Raw genomic sequence first — 24,646 nt, forward strand, 5'->3', positions numbered from 1 at the left:
TTTTCACATGCAGAGATAATCCTGGCTCTGGGCCAGGCACAGGCCCCAGCTGTGTAGGCATGCAGTCATGGTGCATGCCTGCATGCGTGGGTGAGCTGCCATGCCTAGATTAAGGAGCCTGCCCTGCAATGGGAGAGGATGTGTTGAGGAAGACTAAGAACACAAGGCATGCTGGGAACCGTGCAATGAATTTCATTTGGAGTAAGACGGCATTAGTCACTGAATCACAGATGGGGCTCATAAAGATTTACTGGAAGAAGTGAAATGTTCACATGCTACACACCATGCTAGGCACCTTTTATACAGCATCTCAGGTAGCCAGGCCATCAGTGCCTGTGATGGGGGTGGGCTTACATGTATGTCCACTCACATAGATAGCCATGTGGAAAAAACAAATATTTACAGCAGGATCTTGGAACCTTTTTATTATTTTGGATCATAAACAAATAAGTGAAAAATCAGTCAAGGGTCTCATTGGTTAAATAAATTTTGTTCACTAGTGTTTGAGTGAATAAATTTTGTTCACTAGTGTATCTCCCATCTCCAGGGTGGGAGATAGACTGAAAAGGGAGGGAATGGAAAAACTAGAGACATATTTGAAAACAAATGAACAAAATTAGATCACAAAAATGGGTCCAAATTGTATCTGGTCTTCTCCTCTTACCCCCCACCCCACCCCCCCACACACAACCAGTCCAGGCTGTGTCTTCTCTTTCTGCTCAGCTGCAGATGCCTGCCCCAGAAAGGTCCCTCTGCTTTTTGTCCCCCCACTCCCAGGGCCTTCCACACTAAATCTAGCCCAGGCCGGGTTTTCAAATAGCAATTCCCATTTGATCACTTCCCTACTTGAAAGAAAAACCCACTGGCCTTTTGCTCAGCTTTTAGGATTTATGTATCCAACCTTATTTTGTTTGCTTGTTTGCTTTTGTAAGTAGAAAGACTAAGAAAATCCTGAAGCTAAGATATGTCACCAAGCCTCTGTTTGTATTGCAGTCCATCTGGGACTCTGAAAATGTTGCTATATCAGTTTTAACTTTAAACATATTATATACTATGTAAGCTCAACTATGTTCAAAATTTTTAAAAAGGCTGTAATAAAATAGGCTTTCTACTTCGTATTTTTAAAGTTATACATATTAATCTCAACACAAATAAATTTAAAAGTTTGATGCGCTATCTAATCACAAAGGTGAATAAAATATGCAAGACAAAACCACTAGAAGGAAATGCATTATCTTAAAGTTCTCTGAATGACAGGACTCAGGGCTTTTGTTTTCTTCCTTTTGCTTTATTTTTCAGACTTTCAGAGATGAGTATCTATTGTTTTTGGTAAAAGCAAACTTTGGTTCATTTCTCAAGGTGGCCAGCTCTTCCTGGCCCACAGGCTGAACTCCAACCTGTCGGTACTGTCCCACGCTATCAAGACCTTTGATGCTTTCCATGCTTCCAGCATCTTTTGAGGATATGGGCCATGAGAATTTATTATACACTAAAATCTCCTTGTGTCCTATGATCCTCTTCCCCGGACACAATCTCTGGACTAGAGATGGGAGCCTGAACAAAAGATGACCACACAGAGGCTGGTCCCAAGGGAGCCTGCCATCCAACAGATTTTTCTGTGAGACCCTATCTAATCAGGGATGAAGGGGAGACCCTTAGAGAAAGCAGCAAGCCACAGCAAGTGTCAGCAACACTGTGATGTGAACAGACACAAGTTAACATTCCATTTTGCACAAAGGCTTTGTTACAAGCTCATTCTGGAAGCCTGGGGCACCCTAGGAGACACACAGGTGATGAATTCCCTCAGCTTCCCTATCTCCTCACAGGAAACCATCATCACCTCAGGAAACTGGGTATGACTCTCCTTGAACCTGACAGAGCCTTACTTCCTTCTAGCCCCCTTTCTTTCCCCATCCTGCCCCAGGGCCTATGCTCCACACAACTAACTTCCTGTACTTCCTGGAATTGTCCGTGCACTTTCTCATCTCAGAGTCTCCACATACATTGTTCTCTTTCCCTGGGGTCACCCTGCCTGGCTCACCACCAGGTGACCTCCCATGTAACTTCCAAGAGACACTTTCTCCTTCAAGACCTCTCTCACACCCCAAGGTCAAGGTCCTTCCATTCTTCTCCACCAAAAATGTATGTATTTTCCTTCATGACGTTGGAACCAGGGTACTTATTTAACCGGGTTAAATTTGGTGAGGGAATAGAGTATGCCTTATCCTGTGCGTTATCTTAAACATCTAACTTTGGGTCTGCACACAGTGGCACTCAAGGAAATAAATGTGATTTGGTTAACTGGTTAAATGGAAGAGAAAGGGAAATGAGGTGGGGTGAGGACAACAGAAACAGAAACAAAAGGACCAAGGAAAGTCAAGGTAGAAATGAAGGAGCAGGGAAAGAATGCTGGTAAGACACAATGCACCATGAAAAATCTTTTCAGTGATAAATGCATTTTCCCACTTCAACCTATTTTTTTTTTGACAGGTAGGGAGGATTTGAAACAAGCCCAGGCTGGCCTTGAATTCTTCATCTTCCTGCCTTCACATCTCCAGTGCTAGGATTACTGGTGTGTGCCACTACACTGGACCCTAAGTTTTCTTTTTTTATTTTATTTTTTGTAGTACTGGGGTTTAAACTCAGGGCCTACACCTTGAACCAGCCCTTTTTTTGTAATGGATTTTTTTGAGATAGGGTCTCTTGAACTATTTGCCCAGACTGGCTTCGAACCACAATCCTCCCAAGTAGCTAGAATTATAGGTGTGAGCCACCAGCGCCCAGCTCTAAGTTTTCAAACTTAGGTAATTTTTCTGTTTATTTCCAGTCCCAGTGAGCCCTATTGCCTAATGACTTTCTTTTTTCTTTCTTTTTAATTTTTATTAATTTTATTCATGAATTTTTATAACATAAATATAAAATAAGCCTAATGACCTTCTAATTATAATGTGTCTAACAATTATAGAATGCTCTTTGGATGAATTAAGCTTTTTCCTTGGATACTGTTACCATGGACTTTAACATGGACTCACTGTTTTCCCCAAAGCAACACCTGCAAACTTTTTTCTCTGTGTCCTGCAAGTGTTCCAAAGTGGGGGAGAGCAGCTCTTACAACCATTTTGGAGGGTTTCGCAATGTTAATTCGGGTTCTGACTGCAGTGATTAAGTATCAACTCACAAAGCTACTCTTGCCGAAGATAACGGGGATTCTCGGGTATTTATTAGGACACTGTTGGAAACCATACTGCAGCATCCTCTTGGTGCTTTTACAGTATCATCCCATGACTTCCAAAAGGTTCAGAAACCTTTGATTTACAAAGTTTCATCCAGGTTTCCACAAATGGCCGCCAGAATCAGAGGTACAATCCACAGAGTGATGACAGTCCCAAATAAAGGACTCTAAGGCTTGCCACAGCAAAAAAGATGATACTGTCTCACAGAAAGCTATACTAACACTCTTTTATATATAGGAAAATGCTACCTTTTTTCAGACAGAATCTCACTATGTAGCCCAGGCTGACCTTGAACTCATAATCCCCTTGCCTCCACATCCCACTGAGATTATAGGTATGCATTGCCACACCTAATTGAAAATGTTACTTTTTGAAGGGAAAAAGTAAATAAAATTATCTAATTATTTGTAAAACACTTATCATTGAAAAATATTAACACTAGACTTCTTTGTCAAGATGGCACAGTGAACACATGTAGCCAGCATTGTTTCCTCTCCAAATCGCACTATTATACAGTAAATGGGTTTAAAAAAAAAAAGAATATAAATCCATAAGATTGGGGAAAACAGAAGAGTAGAAAACAGCAGCAAATTTTGGGAGCTAAAAAGTGCATGGTCGAGTGGTGCAAATATTAAATGCAAGAAAACTGAATGCCAAATCAGCAGACAGAAAAATGAGAACCAACTTGTTTTTTTCTTTTTTTTTTGGTGGTAACTGGGGTTTGAACTCAGGACCTCACTCTTGCTAGGCAGGCACTCTACCACTTGAGCCACTCAACCAGCCTTTTTTTGAGAAGGTTTTTTTTAAGATAGGGTCTTGTGAACTATTTGCCAGGACTGACTTTGAACCACGATCCTCCTGAGTAGCTAGAATTACAGGCGTGAGCCTCTGGATCCCTGCCCAACCTTTTCTTTTTGCCCCCACATAATTGTCAAAGATCTCAGGAGCTGGCAGCACCAGGTGGGTCTAGATGTGGGTGTCTGAGAGACAGCAAGTTAGAAGAAGAAAGACCAAGGGGGAAGTCTTTGAGAAAGTACCTGGCACAGCCTGACACATCCCAAGTCTGAAGGGTGCCTGTGGAGACAGTGGGAGCCAGCAGAGGGAAAATGGTGTTTGTATTTATTGGATACTGAAAGCAGAGTTCCCCCACCCCTGGCCTTCTACCTCAACTCAGCCCCCATAGCAAGGGTGGCTGGAATTTTACTCTCTAGGCAGATTATTAGAGAAGAAGCATCTAAAGGTATGAACCCAGGAGGAGAACTCAACAAAGAGTTCACTGGGACCACTCACCCACCTTAAAACTGAGGAGACCTGGCTGTGTGCTCAATGCCTCCAATCAGCTTCTTATCCCTTTCTAGTCATGGACAGAAAGCAGGACGCACCAGAGATCTGACAAATTCCTCTGACATGGAAGATGAAGATCCAAACACCAAGGAAAGCAACTCAGAGGAAGCAGAAACTATGCACAGATGAGAAAAATTTCAATATGGATATTGATAAATCCTTTGAAAGCATCTAACAGAGAAGACAGAAAAAGAGACAGAGACTGAGAAAGATGCTATTAAATAACAAAAAGGATCTTTCAGGAAACAAAAAATCTTAATCACTAAAAATACAGCAGCCTTGTTCCTGTAAGCTAGAGCGGCGCAAGATGAGGATCGCGCACGCCACATCTTCCGTTTCCATTGTGCACACAGCTCTACTGCAAAAATGGTCCATGTACCTAAAACTCGAAGGACTTTCTGTAAGAAGTGCGGCAAGCATCAGCCTCACAAAGTGACCCAGGATAAGAAGGGGAAGGAAAGAGACGCTATGATCGGAAGCAGAGCGGCTATGGTGGGCAGACAAAGCCAGCTTTCCGGAAGAAGGCTAAAACCACAAAGAAGACTGTACGGAGGCTTGAGTGTGTTGAGCCCAACTGCAGATCCAAGAGGATGCTGGCTATTAAGAGACGCAAGCATTTTGAACTGGGAGGGGACAAGAAGAGAAAGGGCAAGTGATCCAGTTCTGAGCGTTATGATTTTTTTTCGGTCTTAATTTGAGGGGAAGATACTGAAGCTATAGAAAAATTGCCTGTTGGAAAATAAATTAGTGTCAAGCCCCCCCAAAAAAAATATGATAGCAAAAATGAGAAACCTAATAAAAATGGAATGTCAAATTCAAGAAGTCTCTCAAATAGTGAAGATAAATATAGGTGAGAAATAATTTTTTAAAAAATTAGATGGGCTGGGCGTGTAGCTCTGTCGTGGAGCACTGTCTAGCATTCATGAGGCCCTAGGTTCCATCCCCAGTATGACAAAAAGAAAAACTGAGAGAACCAATCTGGGGAATTGGTTCCAGAGGAGGTGGGGAAAGGGAGTAGGAGGGTGAATATGGTGCAAATACTGTGTAATATGTATGTAAATGGAAAAATGAGACCTGTTGAAGTTATTCCAGGAATGAGGGGATGAAGGAGAATGGTGGAGGGGATGAATTCAAGTATGATATAGTATAAGAACTTTTGTAAATGCCACAAGGTGCCCCTACCCAGCACAACAATAAAAAACAAAAATGGAGAAAAAAATGAAGACCAATCTGTATCCAAATAATAGAAGTACCAGAAAGAGAGAACTAAAAGATGGAGAAAATACTCACCATTGAAATAATATATGAAAGTTTCCCAGAACTGAAACATGTGAGTTTCCAGACCAGAAAGCATCCACGAATGCCCAGTATAATATGAACAGACTCTCATGACAGCATATCCTTTTGAAATTTCAGAAAATTGGGGACAAAAAGGACTTTCTACTAGCTTACAGTTACATATAAAGGATCATGAATCAGAATGGTTTTGGGCTTTTTGACAACAATATTAGAGTAATGAGATAAGCAATGAAGTCTAAAGGAAAATAATTTCCAACTTAGAATCATCAAAGTGACAAAGTAGATCAGGATGGAATGAGATTCAGAAGTAGGAAATTCAAAGCAGGTGTGGTAGCGCAAGCCTGTAACCCCAGCATTCTGGAGGCTGAGGCAGGAGGACTATGAGTTTGAGGCCAGTCTGAACAACATATTTCAAGGCCAGCCTGAACTATATAGAGAGACTGTCTCAAAAGAAAGAAGGGAAGGAAGGAGGGAGGGAGGGAGGGGAGAAGAGAGGAAGGGAGAGGGGAAGTTCAACAGAGGATAGAGTTAGAGGACAGAGAATAGAGATTCTGCAATGACCACGGTACATAGAAATAGAGGGTGACCACCCAGATTGGAGCAATTGTGAGTAAGGAACATCACCAAGGGCTGTCATCACCAAGATCTCTGCAGTCACTGCACTTAGTTTTTATTTTTATTTTGTCATTTTTATTTATTTATTTTGAGATAGGGTCTTGCTATGTAGCCCAGGCTGGCCTCAAACTCGCAATCCTCCTGATTCAGCCTCCCAAGTGCTGGGATTTGTACCTACTTTTTAACCTGAGGTCAGAACACTAGGGGTGAGCCTGTTTTGTTTTGCTTTGCTTTTGCTTTTGCAGTACTGGGGACTGAAGCCAGGGCCTGTACCACTTGAGCCACACCCCAAGCCCCATGCTCTACTTCTTAACCTAGGTACCCAGGTGATATTTTGCTACTCTTACATGTTTTATACCACCCCCATAGTTAGGAGATGTTTTGCAAGATTAACTGTAAATGCTAGAAGTACTAATGTTCCCTCCAGGTTTAGAGGTGAACTCCTCCTGTGTTCTTTTTCTGCAAAGTGCTGCACTTCCCTCTACAGAGAAAAACAAACTTACTTTCATGAAGTAGTATCTCCATTTGGTAAGACTTTATACACTGTCAGTAAAGACTGAGAACCTCTGAGTTTTGCAATTTCAGGCATAAATGGTATCATTTCTTAAAAACTGCTAGGAAGTCCAGATTAAGTCAAGGCCAGAAGTTCCACATCTCTGGCTTAAGGGCTAGGTCCAGGGCCATCAGTACTCAAGAGATGATAAAATGTAGTGGGTAAGAGCTTGGGCTATCTGATTCACATCTTTACTCATGATTGGCAAAGTATTTACCTCTTATCACCTCAGTTTTCCCATTTGTAAAGTGGAAATAATCATAGTATAGACTTCTTATAAGAACTAAATAAATGAATACACCATAAAACAGAATAACAATGTCTGGCCTTTCGTGCTCAATAAAGGTTAGCTGTTGTGGATAAGCAATTGTCTGAGCATACATGAGAACCATTTTTCTGCAAAGGTTCTTTCCATCCAAAGGTCCATGAATTCTAAGCCTTGCTGTGCTCAGTCCTTCTCCTCATAGCCACCAACTTTCACTCAGCTAGCTTCAGAGCTTAGATGAAGCAGGTTGTATATATAACAACTTCTCTAAGTATTTTCACACTCAGGAGCAAGACACAGATCCCACTGAGAGTCATAAAAGCTTGTTGCTCAGCTGTGATGGCGCATAGCTGCGTTAATCACCAGCCAGCATCATAATAAGCCCCCTCAAAAATAGGGTCAACACACAGGTGTGAGTAATGGCTTATTGCAAACAGATGTCGTGGTCACACAGTTCTCAGGATCTCCTGGCAGTACAAGTTAAAGCAAAGAGCACTGGATTAGGAGGTGGGAGAACTGGGTTCCAGTAGTGGATCTGTGTGACCCAGCAAAGGTCATTTGATTTCTCCTGGCCTAAGTTCCTCACCCATAGAATCAGATACATGGACCAGATTCCATGAGCCTAGGTCTGGGACTCAAAGTACATGTGTTTTCCCTTTAAATCCATATGATTAATGCAGAGAAAGGAAGGTCAGTCACAGGGCAGTGAGTCTACTCAAAACACAACCCAGCATCCAAATCTGACTTCAGAGCTAGTGCTGGCTGGCTTGGGTTTCCCATCCCTTTGTCTGGGCAGGACCTATAACAATGTTATCACTTTTAAAAATATATGCCTAAACTCGTTCCTATTCCAGACAATTGGCAGATACCCAGTTAATAGACTATTCTACCAGACAGTTGAATGTACTGGCCATTGGTCAAAAATTAGGTCACTGCGATCCTATGTGCTTTAACTGGAAAAGTCTGATGAGAAGCAACTCGTCTTTAACAAATGGAAATCTATAGTCCCATACCCCTGAAAATACCTTGCCTGATGCCTAGCCCAGGAGTAAAGGAGGGTTTTGGTTAAGTTCAGGCTGGCTTTACTCTTTGGCCCCTCATGTTGGGCATGCAGATGTCCACATTGTACATTAGCAAATCCCCAACCAGATTCCGCTCATCTGCAGGAGTTTCTGGCCAACATCACCAGATCCCTGGTCTTCTTTTCAAACCTACACAGTCAGAAAGAGTGGACCAGGAGACTCCTTGTCCTGGCTATCTGGATTCTTGTTTAATTTACTCACATACTCTTAACAGATATAGGTAATATGAAGCATGTGTACTGAAGGGAGAGAGAGAGAAAGAGAGAGCGAGAGCTGTTTTAAGAAGCACTGTTGTTATCAGATATTTTCCCAGGCATTCACAGACAAGATTGTCCCTACCAACCTGGGGCAGGTAAGACATGCACTCTGATTTACCAGTGACTCATCTCCACTCTTTCATCAAGTATTCAATGCTTCCCTGAGCATCTCCACCCCTTGCAAACAAGAAAACCCAAGAGGAAAACTTTCAAAGCCACAGCTTCTTCTCAGCTGCAACCCTTCCTTCCTTCCTTCTTCCCAAGAAGGTCTGACTGAACTTGCAACTGGACCCCACCCTGGGCAGGGCCCTCCACGCAGGCATTGTGCGATCCCCTGCCAGCTGCAGCCTGTGCAGACAGAATACCTGAGAACCACTGCCAAAACAGGAAGATTGGCGCCTCTCTGGAGGGAGCCTGGAGAGAATCTATCGCCTAGGCCTGCAGAATCCAGGCCAAGGGGCCAGGGTTCTCCACACCTCTCCTGAGACTCCAGAGCATTTCCCTGGAAATTTCTTCACTCCATTTGATTCCTTCTTCATTCACTTAGTCAATAACATATTGAGCACCTCTCCAAACCAAGCCCTGGTCTGGTGCTTGAGGAACAGAAATGACTAATATATGTCCCTGGCCCCCAGGACAATCATGTTGTCATTGTGTCAGCCACTCAGGGACAATCTTGGCACCTTAGACTCCTCTAGAGCCCCCAACAGAACTATCACTCTGCCATCTCAATGGTGTTGCCCCCAGCAGGATGCTTTAAGTGAGTTCACCCAAACAAAGCAAATCGTCAGGCACAGTAGTGCATGCCTGTGATCTCAGGCCGAGGCAGGAGGATAAGAGTTCAAGGCCAGCCTGGGCTACATAGTGAGACCCTGTCTCAAAAAAAAAAAAAAAAAAAAGGAAATGAAGGGTATGAGTGAGGGGAATGAGCAGGGAACCGCCAGCTCCAACCCCATCCCCTGAGTTTTCTCTCTTAGCACCTTAGCACCAGAAAGGCTTCCAAATTCAGGTCCAATAACTTGTTACAGCCAATGGCAGGCTGCTCCTAGTAATAGGCATATGCTGAGCTCAACCTAGAGGATGAACAAACTGCTCAAGAGTAAATCGTCAATGCTGCCCACTTCTGGGTCCTCTGAAAGCCTGCCTGCTCATTACCAGTGCTCACAATGTAACAAGTCTTTAGCTAAGTAATAATTAATTTATATGCTTAATAGCAAAATGTTAGCTTTGCAAAGAGGGATTAGGACAGTAATAGGAAGGATCCCAGACTGAGCCAGAAACCCCCAAATGGCAATTCATAGAGGTGGAGGAAAACAATCAGAGGAGGAACCCAGAAAATGAGGAAAGGAGAAAAAGGAGTCCAATAGGATGGAGGGGCAGAAGAAAAAATGGAAGAAATGCAAAACTGGCTAGAACTTCCTATCCCTTTAACTGTGGCCACAAATTCCAAGTCTTCTGGCCCCACAGCAGTCTGCAATCCTTACATATTTTGACATCACTTCCCAAGGAATCATTCTGCAAAGTGGTAAAAAATGCTCACCCATGCTGGGGTGAGCCTCCCTGAGGTCTGCAACGTGGGGGACTGGGACAGGGCAGCCTGGCTCAGCAGACTGAACTCATAGTGCTCTCCAGGAGGAGGGGAGACCCTGAAGACTCAGCAGTGAGAGGCAGGCTATGTGGGAGGTGACCCCATCCAGTCTAACACCATCTTGCCTGACTTGGGACCTGAATTCAGAGCTGGTCAACTGAGCTTATCTATGGCCTCTGTTCCTGGTGACATTTGTGCAACATGTTTTAGCTACCCCTGTGCCTGGCCTTCACAACTGCCATCTCCTCCCCTGCCTCCACTTCAAGGAGTTCACCTCTGACCCCAATCATTCTGACTAGACAGGAGAGGGCAGCGGAGTCCTGCAGGCTCTCAGACCATCTTGACCTAAAAGGAGTCAAGGGTCAAGGCCCACACCACCTTCCAGAGGTGATCAGTCCAGGCAGGAGGTACCTGGGAGCACCATGGAAGACAGCATTGGTGTCAGGTACCTCTGGGTTCAGACTGGGCTGAGCCAGTTACTGTGCAATCTTAGAAAAGCTACGTAACTTCTTTATGCCTCCAAATTGTTTGTCTGTAAAATGGGAATAATCATCTCACCCACCTCAAGTGGGTGTTTCTGAAATAAATATAACATAGGCAAAGTGCCTGACAAAATTACTGCTTGTTACTATTCCTTCATATATGGCAACACACCACATGAGAAGGTGTGTGCTGTAACACGGCCCTTCGCTGAGCAAAGGTCAGGTAGGAAATACAGAGCAAGGGGAGCCAGGCTTGCATCAGGCCACCTGAAGAGCTCCAGTCCCTGTCCTGAGCCTGCACCCAGGTCAAGGAGAACAGTCTCTTCTCCCAGATTCAGCCAGCCTGAGCACTAAGGTGACTGGCCTTTGACTACACTGAGCCTGAGCACCTGCAGATGGCAAGGCAGCAATGAGCAGAAGGTACAGGTATCCCAACCCTAGGCAGTTTGAGAACACAGGCCCTGCTCAAGGGTGCTGGGATACAGCTTGGATTAATCCCCTCCCCTCAGATTCCCCTAACACTTCTGAGGTGCAGGCAGGCTTGAAAGCCCCGGAGATAGAAGCTGGAGGAGAGCCTAGAGCTCTCACCAAAAGTGTTCTTCAGCTGTTCTGAGACATTGCTTCTCTCTACTGGACCAGGAAGGGGTTATCTGAGGCCTGGGTTCTTGGAAATGACGTCCCCTCTCTAGATCGCTGTTCCTGCATCTGTGAGGTGGGGATAAATAATCCTACCCATCTCCTGTCACAGGGTTATTTGTGAAGTCACTTGAGAGTGTGGGTGAAAGTCCTTATTGTAAGCCAAACCCACTCTGCACCTATAAACACTAGGACACCACAAGGAATTCCACGCAAAGGATTTTGTGCTTCTCCTAGGATTTCTGTGGGCAGAGAGGAAGGACTGAGCAAGCTGCCCAGGAACAAGGCTCTTCAGCCCTGGTCAAGGCCAGAAAACAGTCAGAATCACGACTCCACACAGAGGCCATCCTGAGCACTGCAAGGCCTTTCAGGCAGGCCTAAAGCAGCCCGGGGAAACCCTTCCTGGCAAAGCCATGCAGACTTGCCCTCCAACCACAGGTGGCAGGGAGCCCCAAAGACCATGCCAGGGAGCCACTATCTTCATCCAGGAAGCTAGCAGTTTCCAGGAAAGAGGATGGGGCAGATGTCCCACGGTGGGAGTGTGGAGGTCTCCCTCACAGCTGCCACAGACAAGCCCACTGCACCCACTGAGGCAGAAAAGGCTGTGCAGGCTGGCTATTTTCATTTAGTGGGTTTATTCCTTACATAAATATTTACAGAATATCTCCATATGCCAGGCGCTGTGCATTCCAGAAGCTGTGCATACCTTAGCCCAGTGCAGGCTGACTAAGCTCCGTAGGAGCATCTGAAGCATTTATGTGTTCATTACATCGTACACACAGTGGCCACCTCAGGGGATTCTGCAGCATGTTCTTGGGTGAAGAATTTTATTCTTTAGCTAACACATTTTGGTATGTTTGGAATTTTTTCAGAGAGGATTTTTTGAATACAGAACGGTGAAAAGTCAGTGAAAAGTGCCTCTTCATGCTAGGGATGTAGCTCAGCGGTACAGTGCTTACCCAGCATGCACAAGACCATGGGTTCCGTACCCAGAAACACACACACACACACACACACACACACACACACACACACACACACACACCCTCTGCTGGTGAATTAAACTCCATCTTAGCAAATGGCTCTCATCTCTTCAAAATTAGCACTCTCTGTCCAAATAATTCCAGCCCACCCCGCTGTTTCACCTCCTCCCACACTGCCAATGACTATCTCCAGCCTTGATCACACCTCAGCTCTGGGCTCCACCTCTAGCTGCTTCCTGGTCACCTCCACATGTCCTTGTTCAAACTCTTGTGCTACCTTGCCATTCCTTCCACACCTATTCCTGCTGCCATGTTGCTCCTGGATTGCAGTGTCTGAGGGCACAGCCAGCAGCCAGGTGTCACCCTTGTCTCTTTCCTGTGCCTTACCCCCATATCCACCCCATCTCATCTCTTTAACCTGCCTCCCTCTCCCATATCCTGTGGCACTGCAGCCTCAGGGCTCCCCCAAACCTCTGCTTTTTGTCCCTGTCTCAAGCCATTTTCTACACTAGGGCCAGAGCAACCTTTCTAAAGTACAAATCTGATGTCACATTTCCCACTGTCCCAATATAAAGTCCTGGCCCCTCAGGGCAGCAGACAAGGCCTTTCCTGAGCTGACTCCAGGGCCTCTGTATCTGCACTTACTTTCCCTCCTCACCCAGGGCTCTCTCCTTTCCCAAGAGCAGCAAGCTCTCAGGACTCTGCATATACTAAACTTCCTGCAGACCCAGCTTCCTTGTCTCTCTGGCTGTTTTGACAAGCTGGGAATCCCCAGGTGCCCTATACAAAGCCCTGTCATAGCACTTGTCACTGCTTAGTAACTTGTCTGGGTCTCTCATGACAGGTCAAGCAGTCAAAATGAATGAAATGCTACAGCATGTAGTAACATGGATACATCTCAACAAATAGATTGGGTAAGAAAAGCAAATTGCAAAATAATTTACCATTCAGTATTTTATCAAATGAATACATGTTCATAACAAAATGTATGTAAAAATTTCAAGCATTAAACAGTAGGAGAGATTTCTTGTAGCCATGTACATATGACAGAAAAATAAAAACACACAGAGAGGACAAATATCAGCCTCAGCATAAATGGTCACCTGGAGGAGACAAGGGGGTGGATGAAACTGGGACTTAAATTACATCAGTAATTCTTTATTTTTATTTTTAATACAACTCTGAAGCAAAACCAGCAAAATATTACTCATTAAATTTGGGTGGCAGATTGCATTTCCTGTATATTTGAAATATTTCATCAATAAATTTTAAAAAATTTAATTTTTTAATGTTCTCGCTGCTGTCACAGGCCTGAATAGACTGTTACAGCTGCTCCCCTAACAGCTCTCCATGGGGCTGGCTGCCACTCTGAGATGGGCAGGAATACTACCTGAAGATGAAGAGACAGCTTTTATCCTCATTTTTACCAGTGAGAAAAAAAAAGGGTCAGAATATGAACCACACAGGAGATCCTGGACTTCAGACCATGTCTTCTTCACATGCAGTTCCCACTGTTCTATCCAAGAGTCAAAACTTAGGTCACAGCAGAGCATGACGAACCATTTTCCTGAAGTAGAAATACAGCAGGGCTATATTCATATGTCTTTATAAATCAGTGAGGAGGGAAAAAAAACACTCAGACAGGTGCAGAGATGGAGACATGACCAAAGGAGTAATTTAGGGTTAGACAATGAAGCTTATTGAATGAGAACCTAATGGGTTTGGATTTTGTCCCATAGCAATAGAAAGCCACTGGAGACATTTCGGCTGAGGCGTGATACAGGCAGAGCACACTTTAGGGAAAGTAACCAGCTTCAACGTATAGCAACGTATAGGAGCTGTTGGTCACCCACAGAAGATGGGTGGGGATAGGCAAAGGGAAGATCCCTGAAGGACAATTTAGATATGGAAATCCTCTAAGTGACCCACATAAGAAAAGACATCCAGCCAGCCATGGAATGGAAAAGGATAGGAGGTCTAAGCTAGGTGGAAAAATAAAAGATATGTTTTGAACATTCCAGGCTTAGGAAAATGGTGATAGACTTTCAGATACTAATTATTTGTTCATTGGTTTTGTCTTCTTCGTTGGGGTGGGGGGAAGAGGCAAATAAAGTGAGGCGGGAGCTTGCTGGTCTTTAATTCAAGTACTGCCCAGATACCCAGGCAGAGATACTATAGGAGTTGGTGGGAACTGACTTCAAAAAACCTGAAGAAGCAGAAAAACAGGGTGGCAATGATGGTGGAAGGAAAGAACAAGGAAATGCACTGACAGCAAAGGACTGTACCCTGTGCTCCTCTTGCCCACAAGAAGGGCAGGAAGACCAAAAAGAGAGCCAAGGCAGTGTTGTATTATAAAAGAAATGGGAAGGAGCTGAGTATGGTGGTACATGCCTGTAATCCCAGCATTTGGGAGGCTGAAGTATGAGGACTGTGAGTTCAAGTCTAACCTAGGCTGTGTAGGGAGACCTCATCAAAAAAGAAAGAAAAGAGAGAGGAAGGAAGGAAGGAAGGAAGGAAGGGAGGAAGGAAGGAAGGAAGGAAGGAAGGGAGGAAGGAAGGAAGGAAGGAAGGAAGGAAGGAAGGTAGGGAAGGAGGGAGGGAGGGAGGAAGGAAGGGAAGGAGGCAATTTCAAACAGCATACGTAGCCATGGTACAAAAGGGATCAAGAATAAAAATGAGCAAAGGTTCTGAACTTGGAGATCAAGAAATCATGGGAGGGCTGGAGGTATGGCTCAAGCAGTAGAGTGCTTGCCAAGCAAGTGCAAAGCCTTGAGTTCAAACTCCAGTCCCATTAAGAAAAAAAAAAAAAAGAGGTCATGGGAATTGTTAGGCATGCCATGGTGGCTTGCATCTATAATCCCAGCTACTCAGGAAGCAGGGAGGTAGGAGGGCCAAGGTCAGAGGCCATGGGCAAAAGCATGAGACTTTATCTGAAAAACAAACTGAAGCAAAAAACTAAACTGGGCCAGGGCTCAAGTGGTAGAGCATTTGCCTAACAAGCACAAGACCAAGTTCAAACCTCATTACCACAAAAAAAAAAAAAAAAAAAAAAGCCATGGTAACCTCAGAGCGGTTTCAGCAGAGAGGGGAGGCCTTCTGTAGCTCCCAGTCAGTCACAAGCATGAGGCCGTTCCTCACCAAGGGACGCAGATCCCACCTGCCAGAGATGAGCGCGCACCACCCTGCTCAGCGCCCTGCCGGCTGGCCCTGCTCACCGGACAGCAGAGCGCACAGTGGGAACTGTGGAGTGGAAGGCATGGCAGAGGGAGGGTGGCAACTACCTTCCTAGATAAGTAAAGAATTAAGCTTGGAGATGCAGGAGTTCATTTTTTTAACTGTGGAATTCAGAATTAAAATGTGCCACATGGCACTTTATTTTCTAAAATGTATTTTCTCTATAGTTGCCCGACTTTTATGGCGATAACATCATTTTGGCATGACACTCATCTTACAAAAATGAAAATGTGAGCCAAAAAAGGCATTTTAGGCATTTCAAGCCAAACAAATGCTTGAGAGTGTCTTCTTTCTATTGGCCTGTTCAGCTTTTTACAGTGATGAAGCTCTCTGTCTTCAGCGTCTCATGCAATGATGTGCTTTGGAAAAGACAGGGCAGCAGGTAGAAAAAGGAAGAGGGGCCTTTGTTGCCAGCCTGCAGGGGAGGTGAGGAAATGGAGATAATGAGGAAGACGCATGGTTGTGGGACATTCAAGAGACATAGTACAGAGAGAGGATGATATAGAGAGATAGCTTGAGATGGAAGGCCACAGTAGAAAAAGGCTGTGCCAGGTGACAAGCATCAGACTAAAGGAAAGTTTGTGCCCTAACTGTGAGGCCCAGCCCCTCTCCCACCTCCCCCATTCTCTGCTCTCAGAACTGCGCTAGCCCAGCATGTCCCTGCAAGGAAACTGGAGCGCTTCTCTCCGGAGAACATGAGCTGCATCAGAGATAAGAGCTATAGAAACATATTATATTTGTACATTTCCTTTGCTATCACAAAATGCCTGAGGCTGGGAGCTCATGAAGAAAGGAGGTTTAATTAGCTCACAGTTTTGGAGACTGAAAATCCAAGTCTAGATGGCCTCATTAGTTCAGCCTGTGGTAGGGGCTAGATCACATGGTAGAGAAACAGAAAGGGAAGAAACTGCATGTATAGAGGGCCAAGTGCGAGCCAGATATAGTAGCTCACACCTACAATCCCAGATACTTGAGATGCCAAGGCAGGAAGTTGTGAGTTCAAGGCCAGCCTGGGCTACAAGTGAGACTATGTCTCAAAGCAACACAACAACAAATAAACAAAACCCAAAGAAAGGACCAAGTACAAGGGTTAGTCTCACCTTAAAACAACCCACTGTTGAGAGAGAACAACCACCTTCTGCAACACCAGCATTAATCCATCCAGAGGGTGATGCTCCAGTGACCTAATTACCTCTCACTAGCTCCTACTTAAAGATTCTTCTACCTTCCATCATCACTGCACTAGGGACCAGGCTCACACCAACTTGGGTTGCACGAGAACTTCCAGTCAGCCTTGCAGTGCCTTGTTACTACAAATGGGTCAACAACCAAAGAAAGCTGGCAGTGATTAATAGAATAAAACAAGATAAGGGAAAAGAAGAGATGATGGGGGAGGGATGGACAAAAGACAGCAGAAAAACACTTCAAAAGAAAAGAAAGACTTACAGTTTTTAGCCTGAAGGAGTCAGAAGCAGATGTTTGATTTTGGTGTTTTGAGGCAAGGTCTAGCTATGTAGTCTCAAACTCACAATTCTCCTGCTTTAGCCTTGCAAAGTGCTGGGGTTACAGATTATACCACCGTGCCTGGCTCAGGATGTGAATTTATTATTGTTATATTATTGTTGTACTAGGGGCACATTGTGACAAAAGTGCTCACAATATATCATAGGTGAATTCACCCCTCCATCATTCTCCTAGCAGAGTGGCTCAAGCACTAAGAGCACCTGCCTAGCAAGCTTAAGGCCCTGAGTTCAAACCCCAGTGCTGCAAAAAAAAAAAAAAAGTAAAAAAGAATGTGGTGGAAATATTATGTAGTCATGTATGAAAATGGAAAATGACACCTTCTGACACTATCCGAGGACGTGATTCTGAAATGAACAGAGAACAAAGATGTCCTGGAAGTTAAGAGTAGCCAAAACCAAATATTCAGTAGAAACTTTAAAAAGTAACATTGAGGAAATCTCCCATAAAGTCAAGAGAGAGAAAAAGAAAGAACCATACTAGAGAGATTTTTTAAATGATAACAACAACAAAACAGATTTAAAACCAAGAATTCCAACATCTAACTATAATAGCCCTCTTTATCCAAGGGGGATTGTTCTTTTTTTTTTCTTTTATTATTCATATGTGCACACAAGGCTTGGGTCATTTCTCCCCCCTGCCCCCACCCCCTCCCTACCACCCACTCCACCCCCTCCCTCTCCCCCCCACCCCCTCAATACCCAGCAGAAACTATTTTGCCCTTATTTCTAATTTTGTTGAAGAGAGAGTACAAGCAATAATAGGAAGGAACAAGGGTTTTTGCTAGTTGAGATAAGGATAGCTATACAGGGAGTTGACTCACATTAATTTCCTGAGCATGTGTGTTACCTTCTAAGTTAATTCTTCTTGATCTACCCTTTTCTCTAGTTCCAGGCCCCCTTCTCCTATTGGCCTCAGTTGCTTTTAAGGTATCTGCTTCAGTTTCTCTGCGTTAAGGGCAACAAATGCTAGCTAATTTTTTAGGTGTCTTACCTATCCTCACCCCTCCCTTGTGTGCTAAAGTTTTTATCATGTGCTCAAAGTCCAATCCCAAGGGGGATTGTTCTAAGACAATTTATAAAGTAGGCACAGTAAGAGATTAACAAGGATAATTAAAATCAAGTGAAATAATTAATACTGTTCATGATAACTTGTGAATTATTTCTAGAATTTTCCATGTTATTTGGTTATTTTCAACAATAACCAAAACTGCAGAAAGCAAAACCATGGCTAAGGGGAAACTACTGTGGTCAGAATTTAAGAAAAAAAAGTAAAAAAAAAACAGAGAAGGTGGTACAGACTTATAATCCTAGCACTTGGGAGGCTGAGGCAGAAGGATTGTGGGTTCAAGGCCAGCCAGGAATACATACAAGACCTCATCTAAAAACACAAAAAAACAAAGGGGGAGAAATTATCAAAGAAATAATTGAAAACCCCAGACTGAAAGTGCCCGGCCAATAAGTAAAAATTTTCATTATGGGACTTTAGAACATAACAGGCAAATGGCAGATCTTAAACACTTGAAAGAGAAGAATCAGGATATCCACCAAGAACAGGAATGAGAATAGCACCAAACTCCTGATACCACTGGAGGCCAGAAGATGAAGCAACAAAGACTTCACACTTCTAGGGGAATGTCATTTTTAACCTAGATTTTTATATTTCCTGCCAGACATAGGTGAAGGTAGAAAAGTGACATTTTTCTGTCATAGGCAGAAGAGGAGGAGTCAACATCCAGATGACAGGGATAGACCCCTGGGAGCAGTGAAGGTAAGCACCAACACATAGCCAGGAGCTAGGCATGTAGCTAGGGCACCCAGGAAAAGCAAGACTGAGGGCAGAACCTGCAGCAAGAAGAACCCAAAAGAAGGTGCACCGGGGGAAATACAAATAGGCATTTTTAATAGGTAATTAAATCCCAGAAAATAAAGCAAATTAAAAAAGTGGAATAGAGTGAGTTGATACTAATCTCAAAAAGATATGTCTGGCTGGTGATTCACACCTGTAATCCTAGCTACTCAGGAGACAGAGATCAGGAGGATCACAGTTCAAAGCCAGCCTTGGGCAAATAGTTCTAGAGACCCTATCTTGAAAATACCCAACACAAAAAGGGCTGGTGGAGTGGTTCAAGTGGTAGAGCGCCTGCCTACCAAGCATGAAGGCTGTCCCAAATCCCGAGAACCTGAGAGTGTGAGCTTATGTGGAGATATACTAAAGGATCTCCAGGTAAGAGCAGCCTGAATTATCCAGGCCAGAACAATCTCCAGGGATAAGATGACTTACAAGATCCTGCACACACACAGAGGAGCAATGAGAGGAGACGGCCATGTGAAGATGAAGGTACATGTCTATAATTCCAGTACTCGGGAGGATGAGGCTGGCCTGGGCTACATAGCAAGACCCTGTCTCAAAATAATCAATTAACCAATTAATTAATTAACTTTTTAAAAAAGGAAAGATGGAGGCAGAGATTGGAAGTAATGTAGCCGCAAACTAAGGAACACACAGGGCCACCAAAAGCTGGTAGAGGCAAGGAAGGATTCTCTTCCGGGGCTGTCCAGGGAAGGTGGCCCTGCCGACACCTTTGATTTCAAACTTCTGGCCTCCAGAACTGTGAGAGAGAAAAAAATTTTGTTTTTTCAAGCCCTGTGCTTGTGGTAGTTTGTTAGGCAGCCCTAGGAAACTAACACATGGAATAAGTTTAATTTCTGGAAAATATACAAAGAAACAAGCAATCAGAGTACACAATTTGGCCCCAAAAGGAATATTTCATGTATATTTATTACTTTCATTACATATTGGATTAATTTTAAAGGGACAAATGACATATTAGGAAAATAATTTTCAACATGTGACAAGTCTAGCAGTGATAAAACTAAGTAAACATTTGTTTTATGCTGGATTAATTGCTAAGGTAGAGAGTGTATATAAATCACTAAAGAATAAGATAACTAGTGGAAAAGTAGGGAAAGATTACAGACAAATTGAAGATAAATACAAGTGACAATAAAAACATGAGAAAGTTTATCCTTGTTAAGGATTTAAGAAAAGAAAATGAAAAGGATTTTGTTTTACCTATTTCATGGCACAAATTTAAAAGATTAAGCTTATCCACTATTTTCCAAGGTATAGAGAATCAATAACTCTTGTCTACTGTTGGTGAAGTTCAAAGTAGAACAACCTTGTTGAAGAACAATTTGGCAGGACCTAACAAATTTAAAAATGAACTTGACCTTTGTCCTGTGAATTCTATTTATAAGACTTGATCTGCAGAAATAAGCTCCAACATTTGTACAGAATGTTCACAGAAGCCCTACCTATAATGGTCAAAAGCTGGAAAACCCAAGCATCCATATAAATCAGTCTTAAAACAATGCATTTAAAAATCTGTAATACAGAATGCTATGCAGGTGTTGAAAGAATAAGTGAAATCTAAATGTACTGACAAGTAAGGATGACCAGAATATGTTACAGGGTGGGGGTGAGCACAGCAAAACAATTTAGAATTTAATTACTTAATTTTTTACAAAGAACTATGCTGTATGTGTTAATGTACGCACTCCTGTGCACGAGTGTCTGTACACATAAATAGAAAAGAGACCAGAAAGACAGGGACCTAGCTTCCCTTGGGGTACAGGAGTGGGAGAATAGAGTGAGGGAAGAACTTTTACTCTTTTTAGATTTCAGGACTTTTTGAGTTTTAGGATACATTAAAATATATATATATATAGTCTTTAAATACAAATAAAGGAAAAGTATAGTTTGATTTCAAGTGTATTTAATTTTTTGTTTTGATTTGAAAATTAACTGTTTTGATTTTAAAATGTGCCTGCAAATTCTCTGAAACTTTTCTGTTCAAGAGGCAGAAAGTAATTCCCCTTCCTTTGAACGAGAGCCTGACTCGGTGACTCACTTTAACACATAGGTCATGGTGGCCATGCTGCTGGGTGTCACAGCAAGGACAGCTTTTGTCTCTCTGGGGAAGCTGTTCAGCCCTGTCTTGAGGACACACAGAGGCTCTCAGGAAAGGACAAAGAGAGGCACTGAGCCTCCCTATAGCAGCTGACACTGACCTGCCAGCAAGACCTCCAGCCTTGATGGAGCTGATAGATGACTGCAGCCTACCTGGACCTCATGAGAGACCTTGGAGCCACAATAACCAGCTGAGTCACACACAAAAGCCTGGTTCACAGGGGAGTCAGAGTTAATAAGTGTTTATTGATATTTTCTACCACTAAATTTTTAAAAATCTGCTTGATAGCAACAGGTAACTAACACATGTACCAATTTCCCTCTGGACACAAGTGGGGAAAAAATGAAGCAAAGAAAGAAACTCATCTTTTACTCTACTTTTTATAATTTTACATTATGTATTTTAGGAATGTTTGGATTTTTAAAAGACTTTTATATTTAAAGAAAAGGAAAGTTCAGTTTAAGTGTACTTAAATTTTTTTCTGGTTTAAAAAATAACACTAGTGAAAAGACACAGTATTGGAAGACAGACACTACCCAACTTTAAGATTTACTATAAGATAATCACGGCAATATAGTATGGAGAAAGAAGAAACACATAGATGAATGAAACAAGATAGAAAGCCCAGAAACAGACCCACATAAAAACAGTCTTTGACAAGGGAGCCAAGGCATTTCAATGAAGATATTTAGTCTTTTCAACAAATGGTGCTAGAACAATTGGACATCCATGTGCAAAGATAAGCAATATAAACACCTCTCATAATACATTACTCAAATCAGAGACCTAAATGTAAAACATTAAACTTCTATAAACCAATGACAAATCTATGAGAAAGAAATCATGAAAGCATTCAGAATAGCTACCAAAATACCTAGAAATAAATTTAACCAAGGAAACGAAAGACCTCTACATGAAAATTACAAAACACTGATGAGAGAAATTAAAGAAGATACAAAAAGATGGAAATACTTCCCATGTTCATGGACTGGAAGAATATTGTTATGATGTCTATACTATTCAAAGCAATCTACAGATTCAATGCAATCTCCATCAAAATATCAATGACATTTTTCACAGAGCTAGGGAACATAATCCTAAAATTCATTGGGAAACACAAAAGACCCCAAACAGTCAAAGCAATCAGACAAAAAGAACAAAGCTGGAATTATCATACTACTTGACTTCAAAATATACTAGAAAGTTATAGTAATCAAAACAGCATGATATTGGGATAAAACAGACACACAGACAAATAGAACAGAATAGAGATGCCCGAAATAAACACACTTATCCACAGCCAATGAAGGAGCCATTGGAGAGAAGATGATTGCTTCCCCAATAAATGGTGTTGGGATAACTGAACATCTACAGGCAGAAGACTGAAACTTGGCCTCTATCTCTCACCCTATTCAAAAGTCAACTCAAAATGACTCAAAGACCCAAGGCATGAGATTCTGAAACTGCTAAAAGAAAACAAGAGAAACACTTCAAGACATGGCACAGGCAGTAATCTTCTGGAATGGATCTCAAAAGCACAGGAAACAAAATCAAAAATTGGCAATCAACAGAGTAGACAACCTACACAATGGGAGAAGTATTTGCCAACTATTTATCTCACAGAGGATTAATATTCAGAATATACAAGGAACTAAGAAAATTTGAAAAACAAGTAATCCACTTAAAAATGAGCAAATGATCTGAATAGACACTTCTCAAGAGAAGAAATACAAATGAGCAACAAATATATGAAAAATAATCAATCAATGTCATAACCATCAAGGATATACAAATCAAAAGTATGAGATGCCATCTCACCCCAGTTAGACTGACTATTATTAAAATAACAAATGCTGGCAAGGATGTGGAGAAAAAGAAATTCTTATACACTGTTGAGGGGAATAAAAATTAGTACAGTCATTGTGGAGAATAGTATGGAGGCTCCTGAAAAAACTAAAAAAGGATCTATCACATGATCCAGCCATCCCAATTCTGGATATGTAGCCTAAGGAAATGAAATCAGCATACCAAAGAGACACCTGCACGCCAGAGACATTGCAAGACTATTCACAATAGCTAAGATACGGAATCAGTCTAGGTACCCATCAACAGATGAATAAATAAAGCAAATGTGGTATATATACACTATGGAATATTATTATGCAGTAACAAAAAATGAAATCTTGTCATTTGCAGCAAAATGGGTGGAACTGGAGGACATTATGTTAAGTGAAGTTAGCCAGACACAGAAAGACAGTACCATATGTTCTCTCTCATATGTGGAAGCTAAAAATGATATCTGAAAGTACAGTAGTGATTACTATGGACTGAAAAGGGTGGGGGGATAAGTGAAATAAGGAAGGTTGGATTTGATCAGTGCACACCATAGCAATATGGAAATATCACATTGAACTCCATTAATATGTGTAATTAATACCTGTCAATAAATTTCTTCAAAAGCTTCTGAAAGATAACACAGGAAAAAAGCTAGGTGACACCGAAAGCATAGTTCATGAAAGAAAAAATTGATATGTTCATTAAACTTCATTATAATTAAGAGCTTCTGCCCTGCAAAAAATACCAAGAGAATAAAAAGACAAACCACAGACTGGGAGAGAAAATTTATAAAATACATTGAGGGGAAGAGACAATAGGGGCAATGTAAACAATGTATAAGTCTAATCAGAATTGTCACTATGAATCCCCCCATATAAAAAATTATTGAAAAAATAAAATACACACTGACTTGTATCTGAAATATATGAAGAACCCTTAAAAGTCAACAGTAAGGAAACAAACAACTCACAGGGTATAGTGCCACAAGACTGTAATCCCAGCATTCAGGAGGCTAAAAAGGAAGATTTTGAGTTTGAGGCCAATCCAGGCTACATAGTAAGACTCTGACTCAAAAGAAAAAAGAAAGGGAGCTGGAGGGCTGGAAGAATGGCTCAAGTAATAGAAGCATGCCTAGCAAGAGTGAAGCCCTGAGTTCAAACCCCAGTACAGCCATAAAAAAAAAAAAAAAGAGGAAGAAAAGGGAGGGAAGGAGGGAGGGAGGGAAGGAAGAAGGAAGGAAGGGAGGAAGGAAAAAACAAAGAAAACAACCAACCCAACACTTAAAAGGACAAAAGATCTAGAGAGTAACTTCAACAAAGATAATATACATCAGGAAACCATTTCCTCTAAAATCAAGAAGGAGACAGGGTGTCCACTTTCTCTACTCTTACTCAATATGCTGCTTGAATTCTTTGGCAATAAGGCAAAAGAAATAAATAAAAGAAGAAGTGAAAATATCCCTATTTGCAGATGATATGATCCTACACTTACAAAGAAAAAAGTCCACCAAAAAAATTTAGATCTGATAAATACTTAAAGTAGTAGAGTAAAAAAATTAACACACAATAAGCAGTAGCTTTTCTACATACCAATAAAGAATGGACTGAGAAAGAAATCAGGAAAACAATCTCATTCACAATAGCCTGAAAAAAAATTAAATACCTAGGAATAAACCTAACAAAGGATGGGAAAGACCTCCATAATGAAAACTATAAACCTTTAAAAAAAAGAAAGTGAAGAAAACA

General features: G+C 42.2%; 1 protein-coding gene and 1 pseudogene across 4 annotated transcripts in view; one reads left to right on the plus strand and one right to left on the minus strand.

Annotated features, from left to right (window-relative positions):
- Slc12a8 (solute carrier family 12 member 8) overlaps positions 1 to 24,646 on the minus strand; it is a 172,068-nt gene that overhangs the window by 96,820 nt on the left and 50,602 nt on the right. The gene's annotated exons all lie outside the window — the stretch shown is intronic.
- Positions 4,932 to 5,399, plus strand: LOC109675299 (large ribosomal subunit protein eL42-like; annotated as a pseudogene).

The sequence above is a fragment of the Castor canadensis genome, chromosome 5 (genome assembly GCF_047511655.1).
Source record: "Castor canadensis chromosome 5, mCasCan1.hap1v2, whole genome shotgun sequence".
NCBI lineage: Eukaryota > Metazoa > Chordata > Mammalia > Rodentia > Castoridae > Castor > Castor canadensis.